General features: G+C 45.3%; 1 long non-coding RNA gene across 2 annotated transcripts in view; it reads right to left on the bottom strand.

Annotated features, from left to right (window-relative positions):
• Positions 1-10,993: 10,993 nt before the first annotated feature.
• The window catches only part of LOC138794453 (uncharacterized), a 135,094-nt gene continuing 125,335 nt past the window's right edge, over positions 10,994-20,752 (bottom strand). For both annotated transcript variants that reach the window (XR_011363446.1, XR_011363447.1), the window contains one exon: positions 10,994-14,096. This is a non-coding gene — a long non-coding RNA (uncharacterized lncRNA). The remainder of the gene's footprint in view (positions 14,097-20,752) is intronic.

Raw genomic sequence — 20,752 nt, 5'->3', positions numbered from 1 at the left:
TCAGAAATGATTTCTTTGCGGTCTCCAAGGCACCTACCTCTCCGACAACGGCAAGTCTTCCTAAATACCACAATATGTCATGTCAATAAATAGTTTGTGTAACTGCTGTAAATATTATTTACCGTTCTGCCGTACACCGGGAGGACGGAGAGATCGAGTTTAATTAAAAATGAGTCTAGAGAAACCTAAATCAACAGAGCCGACGCCACATCTCCACCGGCCTCAATTAGAAAGATTAGAGAGGATGGCAGATTAAGAGCAGAAGATTAAAGGCTGTTTATGGTGTCCTGCCGAGGAAGAGATCCTACAAAACCAATAGGATAATAAAGATGGTTTAGTATTGCTCCACCTAAACAAAACATTCTTCCAAAGGTTAAAATGAAGAAGTCACCACCATGAAGCACATCTAAATTAAACCAGTCATCGCAATCATAAGTCATTGGGTGGTTCCCAATGGCTTCTCTCCACCCAACCTGCTTTGATTGATAGATTTCTCCAGGTCTGGGTATAGGGAGAGATTGATCGGTCAAGGTCATTGGAGCATGTAGAAACCAACGAGGACAACCCTAATGACTCTTAGGAACCTTAGGAGACAAGTTGAGCTCGGTGATATATAGGTTTTTATGATTTGGAACATGATTTCTTAGATCTTGATAGGACTGCTAGAAGAGATGGTGAGAGTCCTGCTGACCCTACCCACCTAGAGGTAATAGGCTGTATCCCGGAATTCCAGGCGGTACTTGGGCTGTCTCCTCCTTCCCCATGGAATGGGAAGGCATCGGGAATCTAATGCGGAAAGTTCGACAAGGTTCGAGTTCGATAGAGCCTAACTTTTTCCGGTGTTCGATTATCTCTAGTCAGCAGGACTCTCACTATCTCTCCGAGGAGTCCTGTCAGGAACTAGTTTCCTTTTTACTAAGAAATCATGCCCCAAATCATACAAACCTATATATCACCAAGCTCAGCTTCTCTCCTTCTATCTTATCCTGCTCTCAGAAATGGCAACATAGGTCACTTTAAAGAGAACCCGCTTTAGCTCATCAATGTATTTTGCCCCATAACACCCCCATTACGAAGCACAACTTGTCCAGAATGAAAATAGGCCTCATAAGAGCAAAAAAGTCTGTGGATTGGACTGACCATCTTCGGCCTTTGCACAACTCTAGTGATCACCAAATTATCACTAGAGGCCAAAAAAGGTAGGGACCTTGTCAGGACAGGGAGGTACAGGCACGACAAGACAGTGGGCCCTAGGTCTGAACCCACCCACTCTCCCTACCTGCTTGCCTCAGTCGGCCCTAGGCGGCCGTGGACAACCAAGTTGACGTTCCCTGCGCTAAATACATGCACACGGAACAAGACAGACAAACAACACAAAAGAATAGTCAAACAAGCCAGGTCAAAAAATCCAAACAGGCAATGCAGTACAAAATCAGCAAGCAAACGGGTAGTCAAAAAGTCAGGCAGGAGGTCAGGTATCAAGTCGAGCAAAACAGAGGGATTAGGAGTGGGGATCGCAGTAGTAGACAAGGGAAGCTGGGATCAGGGTATTAAGCTAATAACCAGCACTGGAACTCTGTCTTAGCTTCCTTTTTATACTGAACCAGAGTCCAGTCCGAATCCCCATTGGACCAGCGCTCGGATATCCAGGTTCCAGATAGGCAGAGATTCCTGTCAGTCTAAAGACCTACTCAGCTGGAAAGATCAAGTCTCCTAGAAAATCAGATTAACTCCCGCATTGCCAGATAGCTGAGAAGCAAGCGGGTGTGGCACACAGAAGCAAAAACAGGTTCAGTTCACACTAGGTTACAGCACAATCCTGACAGACCTGGTCACTACCCTGTATTTTAATAAAGTCCCATCTTAAAATCAATGGAGCTGCACCACAGAGGGGAGAGGAGATCGTCACACTGGGGGGGTGGCCGATGCACCTCCAGTGCATCATCCGCGGCCGGTGCTCGGTAATAGACCAGTGCTGTGCGTGGAAACCTGGTGGCGGTTAAAAAAAAGGACTGCGGCAGTGGCATTCCCGTGACGGTGCCATTCTATTCATGTAAAAAAACAAAAAGCGATATACTAGTGGTACATTCGCTTTAATATTTTGCTGCCCTTGCAAGGAACATAACATTCTTAGTTTTCTGTGTTCCCCTGGTGTCCTACTAAGTCATCTTTGGGTCCTCGGCTGAACAATCCTTCCTCCACTTCCAAGACAGACTCGTCTCGGCAGTGATAGTCCTATAAGCCAAACACTGACTGAGACAGGACAGCGCCACAGCTAGTGATTGGCGCTAGTGAGAGGGCTGTCACTGCCGAGATGGCTCCATCTCAGAAGTGGAGGCAAGATTGTTTAGCCGTGGACCCAAAGAAGACTTAGTAGGACACCAGGGGAGCACGACAAGGTAAGAATTGCGTCTGTGTTATGTTCTATGCCAGGGCAACAACATATTAAAAGTTGAAAATGAGCGGAATACCAGTTCAGTATAGTTTCCATTGTGCCCTTGCACTAGGCACCATGGAAACTATGTAGACAACAGAGATTTTGATAGGTTTCCTGTCTCCTCTACAGTAAAAAGCAATGCCCTATGCATGGATGTTTATTGTATGGACCATGGATGCAGCTATGCATTGTTACTCTTTACTCTCCCTGACCTGGGCGATCTGCACCTGGTACAGGAGGTATTGGGCCAAATCCAAATTGGTTTTGAACCTGAAACAAATTTGAGCAAAACTCCTGAAAATGATCTCACTTATGAGGTTCACTAATCTTTACTTATATTCTTTGAGCAAATAAAGTCAGAATTATTAGTTGTGTTTCCTTCTGAAGAACATTCAGACCACTTTAGAATAACTCATTGACACATTGGTAACTGACCAAATTTTGGGTATCTCCTCTACTCCGATGGACATGATGACACTTATTAAACCCTGGTCAATTGATAGCCTGGCTTCATCATGACATTTTGCTGTATCCTGAAGAAGCCACACAATAAAGTGCCCCCTTTCCAGGAAGCCGGGTGTAATTTTCTAGGTATATCATTTCTGTCCTTTGCCGGAGATGACTTGAGCACCTTGTCCGTGCCCCGCTTCTTGAAGCCACATCAAATAGAGAAATAAGACAGCCACAAACTCATCTCTCCTTTCAAGTCGGCAGGTGTTCCACTGTATCAATGTCTTCAGCTTCTTCTGTAGAAACATCATTACTGCCGGAGAGCCAGAAAAGTCAAGCCATTTAATCAATGAAACTCTTACAACATATATCTGTTAATAAAAGAGCCTTAACCTGAAGGAAATGAAGGCCGGGCATTCTCGCCATCCTATTGCTTTTCTCAGCAATGTCTTATCCCGAAGGACTTGGCCCTAAACGTTTTCCTCTCTAACTCCTGTCTCACTCAATTAGGTTTTCAGCTATGGACTGACATGAAAGATAGTACCTGTCAGCAAATAGCGTGGTGACCCCTGTTACTTTATATTTGGGAGGGCATTCCTATTTATAACTTGTCAGCAGGAGAGACGAGAAGGCAGAATCAAGAATGAGGGAAACCTGAGCCATATTCGGAAGAAAATGTAGAAAGCTTACCCCAGCTCTTCTTACTGTTAATTTATTAATGCCCATTCCCGACCAGAGCTTAAAGAATTGATCGGCTAACGTCTGGATTTGCATTGGCTTTCGGTGCATTCGCACCATCCTGTGGTTTGCCGAAAAATTGTTCATTTGTAGTGGACATCACTCTGAATCATTGTCAGGCGTCAACCCTCATCATTCACTGTATGGCAGAGAGGATGGGAGTATCAATTATCCATCTATCAGAAAGTAGAAGGTGACCTTGGTTATTCTCATCTCATGCTTCATCACTACCGACCAATATGTTCACATTTTTCTAGTGTTTCTCTGGTTCTGGATCTGTAAAGTAAGGAATATTTCGTAACCTTTATACTAAATTGCTCGATATCTTTATCAAAAGAACCGAGGAGATCTTGTCAGAGTAACATAAGAGTACCTTATAAGATTCAGTCCTCGTAGCGAGCAAGTTCTTGACTGTGGTGCAAAAAGGTATGTCTGGGCCATTGGACAATAGCTTTGAATATGTGGTCTTCCGAAAGGCATTCCTCTTCCTTTTGGCCAGTGTTTAGGGGTCCCCTTGATGCACGGGACAAGGAAGGAAGAGTCTTTCAACAACAGTAAAAAAAAATTCTGAAACATTTTCCAAAAACTTTCTGACATCTTGGATGATCGGCCAGGTTGTCTCCTCTTTTCTATAACAATGGTAGTTCTAGAACTAAGGTACAATATGGAGAGTGTGAAACTCCATAACTCTTTTTCAGTCCTAATTGTAGTTTTAGTCCTGTATCCATTTTTATGAGAGGGTGTACACTGGTTACTATAAAATTCTCAAATAAAGCTTAGTTGTGTTGGTGCTGCAGTGCCCACTATGGGGTGCAGGTCTCTGTAGAAATAGTAGTTTAGGCATCCAGGAGGTATGTAGGCCTAGCCTGAAGCCCTTAAGGGACCCATGTTCAAATTTCTCCCCACAGTTTTAGTCTCTAATGATTATTCTTATCTCTGATATACACTACCTATAAATGAACAATGCAGGACAGTATTCTAGATATATCAAAAGGTACTTTATTAATTACAAACAACAGAAATTAATTCATTTGTTTAAAAACACATGTTTAAAAAGGGAGCTGAAAACCATACAATACATACATCAGATGGTATACAGAGCAGAAAGAGAGATAATAAATACTATATACACTTATATATTAAACCATTGATGGTATATCAATTGGCCCACAGAGGTAGGAAAGAAAAAGAAAAAATAAATAATAAATAAATAATAAATACGAATAATCAAGAGACAGTAAAGTAAATCTACACAACTAAGACTGCAAGTGCAGTCTAAAGTGCAAAGTGCAATACCATATGTAAAGTGCAAACTCTACAGGTGTATAGTCCAACCTCTGGGTATGTAGTATATATACCTGCCCTGTACCACCACTCACCCAACGCTGCGTTTCGCTGTGCAAGCTTTATCAAGGACCCTTGATAAAGCTTGCACAGCGAAACGCAGCGTTGGGTGAGTGGTGGTACAGGGCAGGTATATATACTACATACCCAGAGGTTGGACTATACACCTGTAGAGTTTGCACTTTACATATGGTATTGCACTTTGCACTTTAGACTGCACTTGCAGTCTTAGTTGTGTAGATTTACTTTACTGTCTCTTGATTATTCGTATTTATTATTTATTTATTATTTATTTTTTCTTTTTCTTTCCTACCTCTGTGGGCCAATTGATATACCATCAATGGTTTAATATATAAGTGTATATAGTATTTATTATCTCTCTTTCTGCTCTGTATACCATCTGATGTATGTATTGTATGGTTTTCAGCTCCCTTTTTAAACATGTGTTTTTAAACAAATGAATTAATTTCTGTTGTTTGTAATTAATAAAGTACCTTTTGATATATCTAGAATACTGTCCTGCATTGTTCATTTATAGGTAGTGTGTATTATTCCTGATGCTTAGGGACATAGGACCTTTGGTGGTTCAGATTTGTTGGTTAATTATCTCTGATATAGTTTATAGGGGTGCACAGCAGGCGTAATGAAAGGTGCTATTCCGAAGGGCGACAGCCCAATACTCACAGAGAACAAAAAAATCTGTAGCATGCTTGTAAATGCAAAGTGAATTCAGTTCATTTAGAGCATGAAAAAGGGCAAAACCAGGTAAATATTATACACAAGAGTGGATGGATTTACCCTGACTCTCTAAAAGAAAATTTCAGACGAGTTGCCCTGTGTCCCCATCCTGATTCTGTACTGGGTGGAAAGTTCTCTCATTTACCCTCTTATTTTAACCCACTGCTAAACGGTAACTAAACGCCTTTTGGCTCTTCTCCTCCCTTGCCTGTCCACGTCAGGGACTCTTTTAGAATTTCAAAAATCCTCCTGTGGAAGCGAGCAGTTCAGCCTTATATCCTCTCCCTGCTGCCAGAGAACTGAATGTGAGTGAGGCTGCTGCACCCACCTAATCCAACTTTCAGGCAGCCTAGATCCTGTGTGCACAGACGTAACCCAAACGGTGAGTACTTCAACTACCCAGGGACTTCCGCCACTTGCTGGATGGTGTATGATCGCTACTTACCTCTGACCCCCTTCCCAAATAGCTGTTCCAGACAGCTGGCATTAGTACCATAACGTACCAGCACCAACAGGTTTACAGCCACCTGGGGAGTAGGGTGTGGGGGGAGAGTTAACTGATTAACCCCTTCTTTACTGATACAGTTTTCTCTATTGATACAGAACACCTGACCTACCTTATTATTTGGTTTTGGAACAAATCATCTGCTTTTCAGTTATTTCTTATGGGAAAATTACATGCATGCTCCCGGAAGGAATCATGCTCGTAATCCAAGGTTTCACTGAATACATAGGTTAATGCATTGTCAGGCTATTACTACATATTTACATCGCCTGAAAAGGGTTTGTCGAGAATACATGTATACAGTTGTTCAAAGTGACAAACAATAAATTCAACAAATAAATGTGAGAGAATAAAACAGCATTAAATTACCTAGTGTAAGAGTGAGTGTAAAAACACAATAAACGAGAATGTAATGTGCAAAATCAACTATGATATGTGCAAAAAATACAAACTACATGTGACCGCACGCTGAGGTGATGGAAGGAAAAACTATTTTTATGCTTAGAAAGGATGGATATCGTTTCCCGTTTTCCCAGCAGGGAGCCATCATAAATCTCACATTACAGCTCAATACCTAAATGCCTAAAGTATAAAAGAATGAATTATTATATTATTTTACATATTAATGTGTGACAGCGCAGATGCTGGAGGGACAGAGCAGGGAACTTGTCATTTGTCAGACAACAAGGGCATGTAAGGCAGAAGAAGAGGCATTTCCCTTAGGTAGGTAACGCTACAAAGCAGAATAATGCCAGGGTGTTGGAGCTGAGGGAGAGAGGGGCAAGCTCAGATTGGCCGACTCTGATGAATATACTAAAGATTACTCATGGTTTGGTAAAGAATGAATCCTATGACAGGGTATACACTAAAGATATTTATGACATGTAAGCCATGCAGCACTAACTCCGGCAGGAAGCTCGCTAAGTGTTAAGGCTATCAACACACTTGCCGTAACCACAGCGAGATTCTCGCTGCGAACACGCAGTGAAACTCGCTGCGAATCCCAGCCCTATGCTCTCAATGGCAGACAAACTCGCAGCAGGGATGTACATCCCTGCTGCAAGTTTGTCTGCAGCCCGCCCCATTAACCCCCGGCCGCTGGAGCAAATACATCACCAGGTCCCCGCTACGGCTTGCTTCAGGGCTCCCAGTGTCCTCACGTCCCGCTCTGCCAATCAGTGCCCTGTGGCGTGGCAGCGCACTTATTGGCCTAGCGGGATGTGCCGGGAACCGCCGAAGCAAGCCGAAGCAAGCAGGAGCAGGGACCCGGTGATGTATTCGCTCCAGCGGCCGGGGGGGTTAACGGAGCAGGCTGCAGACAAACTCGCAGCAGGGATGTACATCCCTGCTGCGAGTTTGTCTGCCATTGAAAGCATAGGGCCGGGATTCGCAGCGAGAAACTCGCCGCGGATATGGCAAGTGTGTTTGTACCCTAAGTGTTGGCAGAAGAGTCCTTGCTCAGCTTTTCTCTCTTCTGACTGGACAACTATTTTCACCAATGATTGCTTTATCAGTACGGATCAGCCTGTTTTGCCCGGAAAACCCCTTTAGGCCATTCCTGATATTTTTTACACTGAGGCTATCAGGGGCGGATTAACTTTACCATAGGCCCCGGGCTGTTCACCAAGCCTGTGCCCCCCCACCCCACTGTAACAATGGCAGCACTAGCGTGGTGTGCATAGTACGGGATAGATAATGTCATGATGCCTTGATATCTGCAAAATTGCGGAAAAAAAGCAGCGAATTGTTTTGCAAATCATGGTAGAAATGTAGCCAGGAGACAGTACACCACAAAAAATATAAGTCTTTTTGGGTGGCCATGGGCCCCCCAGGAGCTCAGGGCCCCGGGCTACCACCCGAAAAGGACCGATTATAATCCACTACTGGAGGCTATGTTCACATGTTGTAAGAGACCGGCCGTTCCGTGACCTGGCCAGGTCACGGAATGGCTGGTCTCTGCCCAGATCATCCTTCCGGCCGCAGTGTTCTGATGCGGGCGCATCAGCGCGCGCCTGCATCAGAACTTCCCATAGCACAAAATGAAGCAAGTGGCCGGAGCCGCTCGCTTCATTGTGTGAACTGACAGGGTTTCCTACGGTCACAATACAGTGAATTGCAGCCGAAGAAAACTGACATGTTAGTTATTTGCGGGTCTGCATAGGATCCCGGCCAGAGCGTATACGATGTGTATACGCTCCGGCCGGGATCCCATAGCAGATAAGGCAGCGTTCACAGGCGTACAAAGTACGGCCGTTGTTGCCGGTGGAAACAATGGCCGTACTTTTACGTAGTGTGAACATAGCCTTAAAGTGAATCTTTCACCTCCTGACCGCATACCAAGCTGATGGCACTGGTGTATAGATATCAGTGAAAGCATCGAGGACATACCTTTGTTGCCTTTGTCTGTGTTTTTATCCTAATAAAAAAACCTTATTTTTATGTTTTTATGCGAAAAGTGTCAAAGAGGCGGAGCCTATTGTTACCTTTGCACAGTGTATGTTACTGATTACGCAAGGACGGGAATACAGCACATTAAGGCGTAGCCGTGTGAGGGCCCAGGGGCCCTGATTCATTGCCCAAAGATTTTTTTTTATTTATAAAAACAGACACAGACATCTAAGGTATGTCAAAAATGTCACCAGCTCAGATGGGTCATGGGTTCAGAGATTCACTTTAATAATACTCACATATAAACAAGGCTATGCTCACAGACAGCGAAATAATCCTCAAATACAGCCATCTTTTTGAGCAAAGTGTGTGGAAGGTGAAGAAAAGGCAGTTTTTGAAAGAAAAGGTGGTAAATAATGAGAATGTTTGGATGACTCTAATAAACTTCATTGGTTACCCTATACTGTGTGTGCACTGCCGTCCAATTTCCCATTGACTTTAATGGAGCACATTATTATATTGAAAATATACCTCGAAATTATAGTCATATTTTTCATTTAAAGGGAAGTTATCAGAAGGTTTGATGCTAGTGCACAGGGCACCGAGGATGAAGATAATTTTCTTACCTCTATCCTCAGCACCATTTTGGGAAAATCTTGGCTTTATTCAATGTGCAAATGTGGCAATTTGGTGCACTAGAGGCGGGACTATCACCCACAGTGCACTTATCGGTTATACACTCGACTGGTCTGCCCCTTCTAATGAATATTGGGGCGGCGTTCTGCAGTGACATCACTCTGGCGCTCATCACTGCAGAAGGCCGGATAAATACTCATTAGAAGGCACACCATCTGGGACAGGTTGGTTCACTGGGGGGGTAATCCTGGTCCCATTGCACCAAACAGCCTAATTTACATATGTAATATATAGTACAACATTCCTGAAAATGGCGCCAAGGATCAATGTAAGAAACTTACTTTCATCCTCAGTGCCCCCGTGCCCTGTGCTTCTATCCTGCTGATAATTTCCCTTAATAAATTTCTGGAAAAAAAAAATTCAATCAGTATTAAAGGAGTCTTGCTTTTTGTTGGGCATTGCTTACCGAAGTCTACAATGTTCATAATGTCAATCCAATCGCTTTCTTCATCAACAGTAAGAAAAAAAAGAACAGTCCAAGCTTCAAACACTCTTGTCCACGATGACCCGCTCGGCTTCTTCGAGGCGTTAGAATGCTTTGATGCTGGGCTATGACAGTCGCCGCGCTGGGTACCTCACATTTTATTCAGGGTCATTTCCGAAAGCGTTAAGCTCTCCAATCACCCTTTTCTGACAAAACACAAAGGTATAATATAAAAAAATAAAATAAAATAAAAAGTTGTTCTGCTCATCCTAGGAGGAAATTGTTGACGATAAAGATGATGTGATTAAAGCAAAGCGTCGGGGCCTGTCAATCATAGCAGCAGCTGAAGGAAAGGCTGGTGATTTATTTACCTCCTTTATAGCGCGCGGGGCTCAGACTATACGTAATTTCATGCAGGCGGAAGAACGGCCTTGTGATAATGATTTTCAATCACAGACTGTAGACTGCTATCGGTTTTCACATTATAGGTTAATATCACCAAGACGCATGCCTGTCTACTCTCCTATAGAAAAATCTTCCATCCCAAAATGAAGACAAAGGAGGGGAGAAGGAGCAGGAATGGGGGGTGGGGGGTGGTGTGGCATGGGTTGGGGTGGGGGACGACTGTGCTCTGGATATTGCATATCCCAGGAGTCTTGTATAATTTACAGCTAGTAAGAGGAATCAAGTTTATGAATAGATATTTTCTCTCTACGTACAATGGTGGAAAGTAAAGATGTGTTATTGGGGGATATTCAGGCAAAAGAGACTAATGAGCTATTTACAGGATCAGTCATCAGTCACTGATCGACACTGGTAACCCTTGACGATCAGCAGTTCAGTGCCCACTATACACAGTGGATGGGACTGTGTGGTGTGTAACCCCCGGTGTGATGTTTTATCGGAGGAGCGGCCGGTCACTTGGTAATGTGTGACTCCATGCCAGAGGTGGTTGGCCGAGATACAGCCGGACCTTGGAGTGTTACTTTGTGACACCAGTGGCGGTTGGGCACACAGGTGTGATGGCATGGCTGCTTTTAGTTTACAAGGCCGGTTGTACTGCTTTTCCCCTGTGGTCAGTGTCCTGCTGGGTAGCTACTGGGTCCCTTGGGTTAGAATGATCACGGATGGCCAGAGCGGTGTAGTGACCTTTCCGGACTATAGGAACCGCCACCCACAGAAAGGGGAAGTGTCCCAAGGTCACGGTGTGTGTACTGTGTCGGTGGAAAGTGAAAAATCACAGAGTCTCTTTCACTTAAATAGGTTTGTTGTTTACTAGAAAGTGCTCACTTGCAGTAGATTACAAGATTATGAGGTTTCTCTTGAAAGAGCACGTGGAAACACACTTGACAATAGTTCCAGACAAAAACTTGACAATACAGTAACCAGATCTGTTGTAGGAGTGTAGTATAAGGTATAGTCGTGCCGACTGAGTAGTGTTCTGAGTGATACGAAGAAGAAGAGCAGTAGAGAGGAGGATACCGCAAGAGTCTCAACCCAGGTGGTACTGTGCTCTGCCGGGATGTTGGAGGATTAGGTAGAATACTTAGAAGAAGAACACCTGTGCCCGTGTATTGACCTTGAATAGTCTTCACACCACCTTATGCCTACTAGACTCAGCTGAACCTTCCTAGAGGGTGACACAGGCCCCCAACCTTGTTACCTGGGATGAGCGGAATGCTGAGGGTTCCCTGCTGACACCTGTGCTGCGAGATATAGTTCATAGGCTTACTGTAACTTTGCTCTATTTAGATCAGTTCCTAACTCTTTGGCTTTTGGTGGATATTGTCCTGCTCTGTGGCTTCTCCTAGTTCTTGGCGTGGGTTGAGGTTGTCTCTGACTTGTACTCTCTTGTGAAGATCTACCACTGCAGAGTGTCGTATATAGTTAGTTGAAGCTGTAGGTTGCATCCTGTCTCTGCATAGTCTAGCTACAAAAGCCTCTCTGGACTGGTTCAGCTGTCACTGACAGGGGAACTGGCGGGAGCCAGGGCCCAGCTTGACTGCAGCAGGGAGGTCACTTGTGTCCTCTCTGCACAGGAACCTGACAAAGACTCAACTACACTTCCTGTACCCATGTGACTTCCTATCTCCCAGCATATCTAAAGTGTGCTGTGAGTGGGTGAAAGGAGAGTGTGAGAAAAGAGAGAGATATGGATAGGTAGAGAAGAAAGGATTCCTTTTGGCTCACAGATCCATATGGTACAAGAGAAAAAACAGTAACCCTTTAGTAACTTTGGCTGTACAATACTTGGACATGTACAATACTGACATCTAGTGGCAGACAATAATATAACTTCTAAATACTCCAGCATTACTTAAGCCGATGAAGGAACTTTTTGGACAGGTGTATGAAACACAAAAAGAAAAGAAAAAGAACCACCTTTGTGGGACACCACAATTGGAAGCAGGTAGCTCCATCCAAGGGGTAGTGGTGATAATGTATAACTGCAATTTGGATCCTGTTCAAGTGAATGGTGCAGTAACCAGGTCCGGCCACAACACAGTGAATGGAGCAAACTGCCTCTGACCTCGTTCACTCTGTAGTGTGAGGGCTGAACAGCTGATCGGTGGGGCTGACACACACACCAATACAAAAACACACATATATGGGTGTAAAGGACCCAATTTTTATAAAATATTTGCTGTTTTAATTTATTTGTGTGCTATATTTGGGTTGTAATAGTATAAAAACTAATTTATATTATTTTGTCGTGGGCCTGTAGATGAACAGAACCGATAGGAATGACATGGTTCCCGATGGCCATTTCACTATAGGTACCTTCTTCTTGGGTTAAAAGTTTGTTGCCTTAGAGACGTGTATACATCAAGGGAAGGTTTGTGGCATATAAGCTCTGCAGTGTGATGCGCGCTACTAGAGGTGAGTGAATCTCAAGCACGCTCAGTCCGAGTGGCATTTGATTACCTGAGGCTGAAGAAGTTGGCTGCAGCCTTAGGAAGTCCTGGAAAACATGGATCCAGCCTATAGCCTGTGGCCGAATCCATGTCTTACAGGCAGCCTTAGGGCTTCTTCCAACTTCTGCAGCCATCAGTAACCAAATGCCGCACACTCGGGTTCGAAGAGACCAGGGCATGCCCAAGAGTCGCTCATCTCTTCTTACTACAGCTAGAAGGACTATGAAATGTCCCATTTCTGGTGCCGTTATGAGAAATATAGTAGTTGTGGGACAGTATAAAAGAACAGCAGTACCTATTCCACACCTAGAAAAGTTTCAGGTGACTATAGGTGATTTGAGAAGATTGAGCCCAAGGGGTATCCCCTCTAACCCTGCTCCAGATGTCTAAAACTTATTAGGATTGTGAGTGAGGATCCCCAGTAAGAGACCTGAAGACAAAGACGCAATGAGAGGGTTATAGAGACTCTTGGCCACAACACGTGGAGACTGGTGGCCACAACATGTAGAGACTGATGAACACAACTTGTGGGGACTGGTGGACACAACACGTAGAGACTGGTGAGCACAACATGTGGAGACTGGTGGCCACAACATGTAGAGACTGATGAACACAACTTGTGGGGACTGGTGGACACAACACGTAGAGACTGGTGAGCACAACATGTGGACACTGATGAACAAAACTTGTGGAGACTGGTGGCCACAACATGTGGAGACTGGGGGCCACAACATGTGGACACTGATGAACACAACATGTGGAGATTGTTGAGCATAACATGTGGAGACTGGTGGACAAAACACAAGGACACTGATGAACAAAATATGTGGAGACTGATGGACACAACATGTGGAGACCGGTGGCCACAACATGTGCAGATGGGTGGACACAGCATGTGAAGAATGGTGTCCACAACAGACTGGTGGATACAATGTGAAGACTGGTGGGCACAGGTGCCAATTGTTGACCATGGAGAAGCAGGAACTGTTGACCATTGGGCCTGGTCAGGGTTTGGAGGCCATGTGACTTGAGTCCTGAAGAGTACACAATTCCATCCCTGACCCTGATGTTAAAAGAAAAAGTTCTTCATGTCAAGACTATTGAATAGATGGTTTTCTCTATGTCCACCAGGCATGTGCACCTCTCTGTAAGAACAGAAATACATTTCTAGTCCTTATTTATGCATTGGAGTTATTGTGATCAGTATTGATGGGATCTTCTTGCTTTTCTTACAGATGTCTGCCAATGTCCATAATGTCAATCCAATCGCTTTCTTCTTCACTTCACAAGCAGCAAAGAACCGTCCAGGCTTCAAACACTTTTATTGGCAATGATCGGCCCAGCTCGCCTCCTCAGACACGTCAGTGCCCTTTGATGCTGGGCTGTGATACGACGCAGGGACCTCACATTATATAACTTCTTATTCAGGTTCATTTCCAAAAGTGTTATGTTCTCTGTTCACTGAAAAAGGTGCGATACAAGGAGAAAATTGTTGTCACATTCTAGGATCTACGATGTGTGATATTTGGATAAATTACATAGTAAAAGACTAAAAAGCTATAATAAAAATTTTGAATAAAACCTAGTTCCCTCCATCACAACCCCTTATAATATCAAAAGTTTTCAGATTATTTACAGGCTAGAATAGAGAAGCAGGGCTGCTGTCAGAGGTCTGTGTGGTCACATGACAGCAATGGGAAGGGGTGTGTACTGAGCATGGACCAATCAGAATATGAGAATCACAGAGCTGTGCAGGAGGAGAGTGACATAATCTTTCCTACACAACAGTGTAAATGACTAAGTGTACTGTAAGTGCAGGCACATTATAGTAGCAGTGTATATAGCTAAGTGTAAGTGCAGGCACATTATAGCAGCCAGGCCCGGACTGGTAATCTGGCAAGGCGGGCAAATGCCCGCTGGGCTGGCCAGATTACTAGTCCGTGGGCCGCCCGGGCTGTCTAATGGAAAAAAAAAAAAATCACCGCTGCGGCCCGCTCCTGACATGCTCCTCCAATCCAATCAACGTGGGGCCGCAGCGGCCCCTCATTGATTGGCGGAGCACGTCAGGAGCGGGCCAGCCGGGGTGAGGTGAGCGGGCTGTGGTGGCGGGAGGGGGCTGCGGTGGCGTGTCTCCGCCCCGTTGTGCTTCCCCCAAGTGCCAAGGGCCGCAGACGTGCCGCGCGCAGGCACGTCTGCAGCCACCTCCACCAGGCCCCCAGCGGTGACGTCACTTCCCTGACGCGCCGCTGAGGACCTGGAGGAGAGAGAGGAGAGCCGCAGCCGCCGCCGCCACGCTGCTGCAGCAGAAAGAAGATGCTGAAGATCCGGAGAAAGAAGCTGCTGGGAGCGAGGTGAGGTGAGAATGTTTTTTTTTTTTTTTAACCCCTTCACATGTGGCCACACAGGGAGGGCATGCAGGGGGGCTATTCTATATGGGAGGGGGTGCAGGGGGGCTATTTTATATAGGAGGGGATGCAGGGGGCTATTCTATATGGGAGGGGGATGCAGGGGGGCTATTCTATATGGGAGGGGGATGCAGGGGGCTATTCTATATGGGAGGGGGATGCAGGGGGCTATTCTATATGGGAGGGGATGCAGGGGGCTATTCTATATGGGAGGGGGATGCAGGGGGCTATTCTATATGGGAGGGGATGCAGGGGGCTATTCTATATGGGAGGGGGATGCAGGGGGCTATTCTATATGGGAGGGGGATGCAGGGGGCTATTCTATATGGGAGGGGATGCAGGGGGGCTATTCTATATGGGAGGGGGATGCAGGGGGCTATTCTATATGGGAGGGGATGCAGGGGGCTATTCTATATAGGAGGGGGATGCAGGGGGCTATTCTATATAGGAGGGGATGCAGGGGGGCTATTCTATATAGGAGGGGGATGCAGGGGGCTATTCTATATAGGAGGAGGATGCAGGGGGGCTATTCTATATGGGAGGGGATGCAGGGGGGCTATTCTATATGGGAGGGGGATGCAGGGGGGCTATTCTATATGGGAGGGGGATGCAGGGGGCTATTCTATATAGGAGGGGATGCAGGGGGGCTATTCTATATAGGAGGGGATGCAGGGGGGCTATTCTATATGGGGGGGATGCAGGGGGCTATTCTATATAGGAGGGGGATGCAGGGGGGCTATTCTATATGGGAGGGGGATGCAGGGGGCTATTCTATATGGGAGGGGGATGCAGGGGGGCTATTCTATATGGGAGGGGGATGCAGGGGGGCTATTCTATATAGGAGGGGGATGCAGGGGGCTATTCTATATGGGAGGGGGATGCAGGGGGGCTATTCTATATGGGAGGGGGATGCAGGGGGCTATTCTATATGGGAGGGGGATGCAGGGGGCTATTCTATATAGGAGGGGGATGCAGGGGGCTATTCTATATAGGAGGGGATGCAGGGGGGCTATTCTATATAGGAGGGGGATGCAGGGGAGCTATTCTATATGGGGGGGGTGCAGGGGGCTATTCTATATGGGAGGGGATGCAGGGGGGGGCTATTCTATATAGGAGGGGGATGCAGGGGAGCTATTCTATATGGGGGGTGCAGGGGGCTATTCTATATAGGAGGGGGATGCAGGGGAGCTATTCTATATGGGGGGGGGTGCAGGGGGCTATTCTATATGGGAGGGGATGCAGGGGGGGCTATTCTATATGGGGGGGGTGCAGGGGGGGGCTATTCTATATAGGAGGGGGATGCAGGGGGGGCTATTCTATATGGGGGGGGGTGCAGGGGGGGCTATTCTATATGGGAGGGGGTGCAGGGGGGCTATTCTATATAGGAGGGGGATGCAGGGGGCTATTCTATATAGGAGGGGGATGCAGGGGGGCTATTCTATATGGGAGGGGGATGCAGGGGGCTATTCTATATGGGAGGGGGATGCAGGGGGGCTATTCTATATAGGAGGGGGATGCAGGGGGCTATTCTATATAGGAGGGGGATGCAGGGGGGCTATTCTATATGGGAGGGGGATGCAGGGGGGCTATTCTATATGGGAGGGGGATGCAGGGGGGCTATTCTATATGGGAGGGGGATGCAGGGGGACTTTTCTATATGGGGGGATGCAGGGGGGGCTATTCTATATAGGGGGATGCAGGGGAGGCTATTCTATATGGGAGGGGGATGCAGGGGGGGTATTCTATATGGGAGAGATGCAGGGGTATTCTATATGGGAGGGGGATGCAGGGGGGCTATTCTATATGGGAGGGGGATGCGGGGGGGGGGGGCTATTCTATATAGGGAGATGTACAGCAGGGGGGCTATTCTATATGGGGGGATGCAGGGGGGGCTATTCTATATGGAGGGATGTATAGATGAGGATGTATAGATGAGGATGTTGCTGGAGCAAGAAGCCTAAAATGTCTGTCTGGCAGATCCCGTGGAGAGGAGTCATGGCCAGAGAAGCCTTCCTGATGACCGGAGCCAGATGGAGAAGAAAAGGAAAAGTGAAGAGAAGACGCCTACTGTGAGTGACAGGATGTAACTGCACTATAATCACCTGTAAGGTCTGCAGAACCTTTATACAGCTGGGATCTGCCTCAGTATCAGGGGTGTCACACTCCTGCCCTCCAGGTGTTGCAAAACTACAATTCCCGTCATGCTTTAGCTGTCCAGGCATGATGGGATTTGTAGTTTTGTAACAGCTGGAGGGACGGAGTGTGACACCTGTGTTCTATTGTCGCTGCTTTGGGAGAATATTGGTCTTTATATAGTGGCTGTTATTTGGTGCCAGTATAGTGGTGTTATCCAGTCACTGTATGGTGAGGGTAGTGGGCATGGTGTGATGGTATAGTGGTATTATCCAGTCACTGTATGGTGAGGGTAGTGGGCATGGTGTGGTGGTATAGTGGTATTATCCAGTCACTGTATGGTGAGAGTAGTGGGCATGGTGTGATGGTATAGTGGTGTTATCCAGTCACTGTATGGTGAGGGTAGTGGGCATGGTGTGATGGTATAGTGGTATTATCCAGTCACTGTATGGTGAGAGTAGTGGGCATGGTGTGATGGTATAGGGGTATTATACAGTCACTGTATGCTGAGAGTAGTGGGCATGGTGTGATGGTATAGTGGTATTATCCAGTCACTGTATGGTGAGGGTAGTGGGCATGGTGTGATGGTATAGTGGTATTATCCAGTCACTGTATGGTGAGAGTAGTGGGCATGGTGTGATGGTATAGTGGTATTATCCAGTCACTGTATGGTGAGAGTAGTGGGCATGGTGTGATGGTATAGTGGTATTATCCAGTCACTGTATGGTGAGGGTAGTGGGCATGGTGTGGTGGTATAGTGGTATTATCCAGTCACTGTATGGTGAGAGTAGTGGGCATGGTGTGATGGTATAGTGGTATTATCCAGTCACTGTATGGTGAGAGTAGTGGGCATGGTGTGATGGTATAGTGGTATTATCCAGTCACTGTATGGTGAGAGTAGTGGGCATGGTGTGATGGTATAGTGGTATTATCCAGTCACTGTATGGTGAGGGTAGTGGGCATGGTGTGGTGGTATAGTGGTATTATCCAGTCACTGTATGGTGAGAGTAGTGGGCATGGTGTGATGGTATAGTGGTATTATCCAGTCACTGTATGGTGAGAGTAGTGGGCATGGTGTGATGGTATAGTGGTATTATCCAGTCACTGTATGGTGAGAGTAGTGGGCATGGTGTGATGGTATAGTGGTATTATCCAGTCACTGTATGGTGAGGGTAGTGGGCATGGTGTGGTGGTATAGTGGTATTATCCAGTCACTGTATGGTGAGAGTAGTGGGCATGGTGTGATGGTATAGTGGTATTATCCAGTCACTGTATGGTGAGAGTAGTGGGCATGGTGTGATGGTATAGTGGTATTATCCAGTCACTGTATGGTGAGAGTAGTGGGCATGGTGTGATGGTATAGTGGTATTATCCAGTCACTGTATGGTGAGAGTAGTGGGCATGGTGTGATGGTATAGTGGTATTATCCAGTCACTGTATGGTGAGAGTAGTGGGCATGGTGTGATGGTATAGTGGTATTATCCAGTCACTGTATGGTGAGAGTAGTGGGCATGGTGTGATGGTATAGTGGTATTATCCAGTCACTGTATGGTGGGAGTAGTGGGCATGGTGTGATGGTATTACTCGTATTATTGGTAATTTTAGTGTTGTATATAGTGGATTGTATTCAGTCACAGTGTAGCGGTATTAGTCACTATGTGGTGATAATGGCCGTGCTCATGGTGTGGTGATATTATTTGTTACTTATATACTGTTAGTATAGGAAATATTGGTGGGTTTGCTTAGTGACAGTATGGCAGTAACGTGTACAGTATGGTGATAATATTTGCTTACTGGTGTTAACTATGACAGTGTTATCATGCACAGAAAAAAGATAGATAGATAGATAGATAGATAGGAGATAGATAGATAGATAGATAGATAGGAGATAGATAGGAGATAGGAGATAGATAGATAGATAGATAGATAGATAGATAGATAGATAGATAGATAGATAGATAGATAGATAGGAGATAGATAGGAGATAGATAGATAGATAGGAGATCGATAGATAGATAGGAGATAGATAGATAGATAGATAGATAGATAGATAGATAGATAGGAGATAGATAGATAGATAGGAGATAGATAGATAGGAGATAGATAGATAGATAGGAGATAGATAGGAGATAGATAGATAGATAGATAGATAGATAGATAGATAGGAGATAGATAGATAGATAGATAGATAGATAGATAGATAGGAGATAGATAGATAGATAGATAGATAGATAGATAGATAGATAGATAGGAGATAGATAGATAGATAGATAGATAGATAGATAGATAGGAGATCGATAGATAGATAGGAGATAGATAGATAGATAGATAGATAGATAGATAGATAGATAGATAGATAGGAGATAAATAGATAGGGGATAGGAGATAGATAGATAGATAGATAGATAGATAGATAGATAGATAGATAGATAGATAGATAGGAGATAGATAGATAGGAGATAGATAGATAGATAGATAGATAGGAGATAGATAGATAGATAGGGGATAGATACTATAGATAGATAGATAGATAGATAGATATCCAGTAGGAAATGGCTATCTAGCAGCTTATTATGTAGCTTTGACCGCCATTATATGGAGTGCAGACATAGTCAGGATAAAAGGGATTTAAAAAATATAGTAACTTTTGTCCAAAAACAGCACCACCCCTGTCCTCAGACTGTGTATGGTTATTACAACTTGGCTCCATTCACTTCAATGGAACTGAGCTGCAATACCTCACACAAACTGAAGAAGAGTGTGGCGCTGTTTCTGGAAGAAGGTGGCCATGTTTTTCTCCTATAAAGGGAATCTGTGAGGTCCGTACCAGGTCTAGGGCTATAAATCTCAGCAGACAGGTGTGAGGAGATATCACTGACCTTTAGTCCAGTGTAAACTTATATAATTGTCCTTTTCATTTCCAACTAAAGTTTCACAACAGCAGCTGCAGCAGCAGCACCCTATATATCCATCATTTAGAGCAGGCAGGGGCGGGGCAGAAGGTGCTGCTGTGGTTCCACCTCTGTGACACTTCAGCTGGTAATGAAAAGAAAGATTATAGAGGTTTACACTGGACTAAAGGTCCGGTCCCTGACCTGTACGCTGGGATCTACAGCTGTGTACCTGGTATAGACCCCACAGGTTTCCTGTAAGGGCACGTTCATACCTAATCAAATGCGGATTTGATGCTTCTTATTTAATCAGTTGAAATGAATGCATATATATGCCGCATCAAATCATCAGCAGATCATGTTATAGCATTATTTTCAGGTGCTGATGGTGGGGTTCACATGTTTAGGGGAGTAGTGGGGACATGGCTAAATGAAGCAGAATTTGCTACAGCTCGTATTTTACACGGCTATCCATGATATATAGGGAAGGATATGGTATGTGGGCTGCTGGGGTTTGATTGCCAGGGCTGATTTTAAGTCCCAGTCCGGCCCTGATAGCAGCAGTGTGTATAGCTGAGTGTAAGTGCAGGCACATTATAGCAGCAGTGTGTATAGCTGAGTGTAAGTGCAGGCACATTATAGCAGCAGTGGGTATAGCAGAATGTGAGTGCAAGCACATTATAGCAGG

Source organism: Dendropsophus ebraccatus, chromosome 6, assembly GCF_027789765.1.
Source record: "Dendropsophus ebraccatus isolate aDenEbr1 chromosome 6, aDenEbr1.pat, whole genome shotgun sequence".
Classification (NCBI taxonomy): Eukaryota; Metazoa; Chordata; class Amphibia; order Anura; family Hylidae; genus Dendropsophus; species Dendropsophus ebraccatus.
Note: the sequence above shows the minus strand (reverse complement) of the source record. Positions and strands in the feature narration are given on the sequence as shown.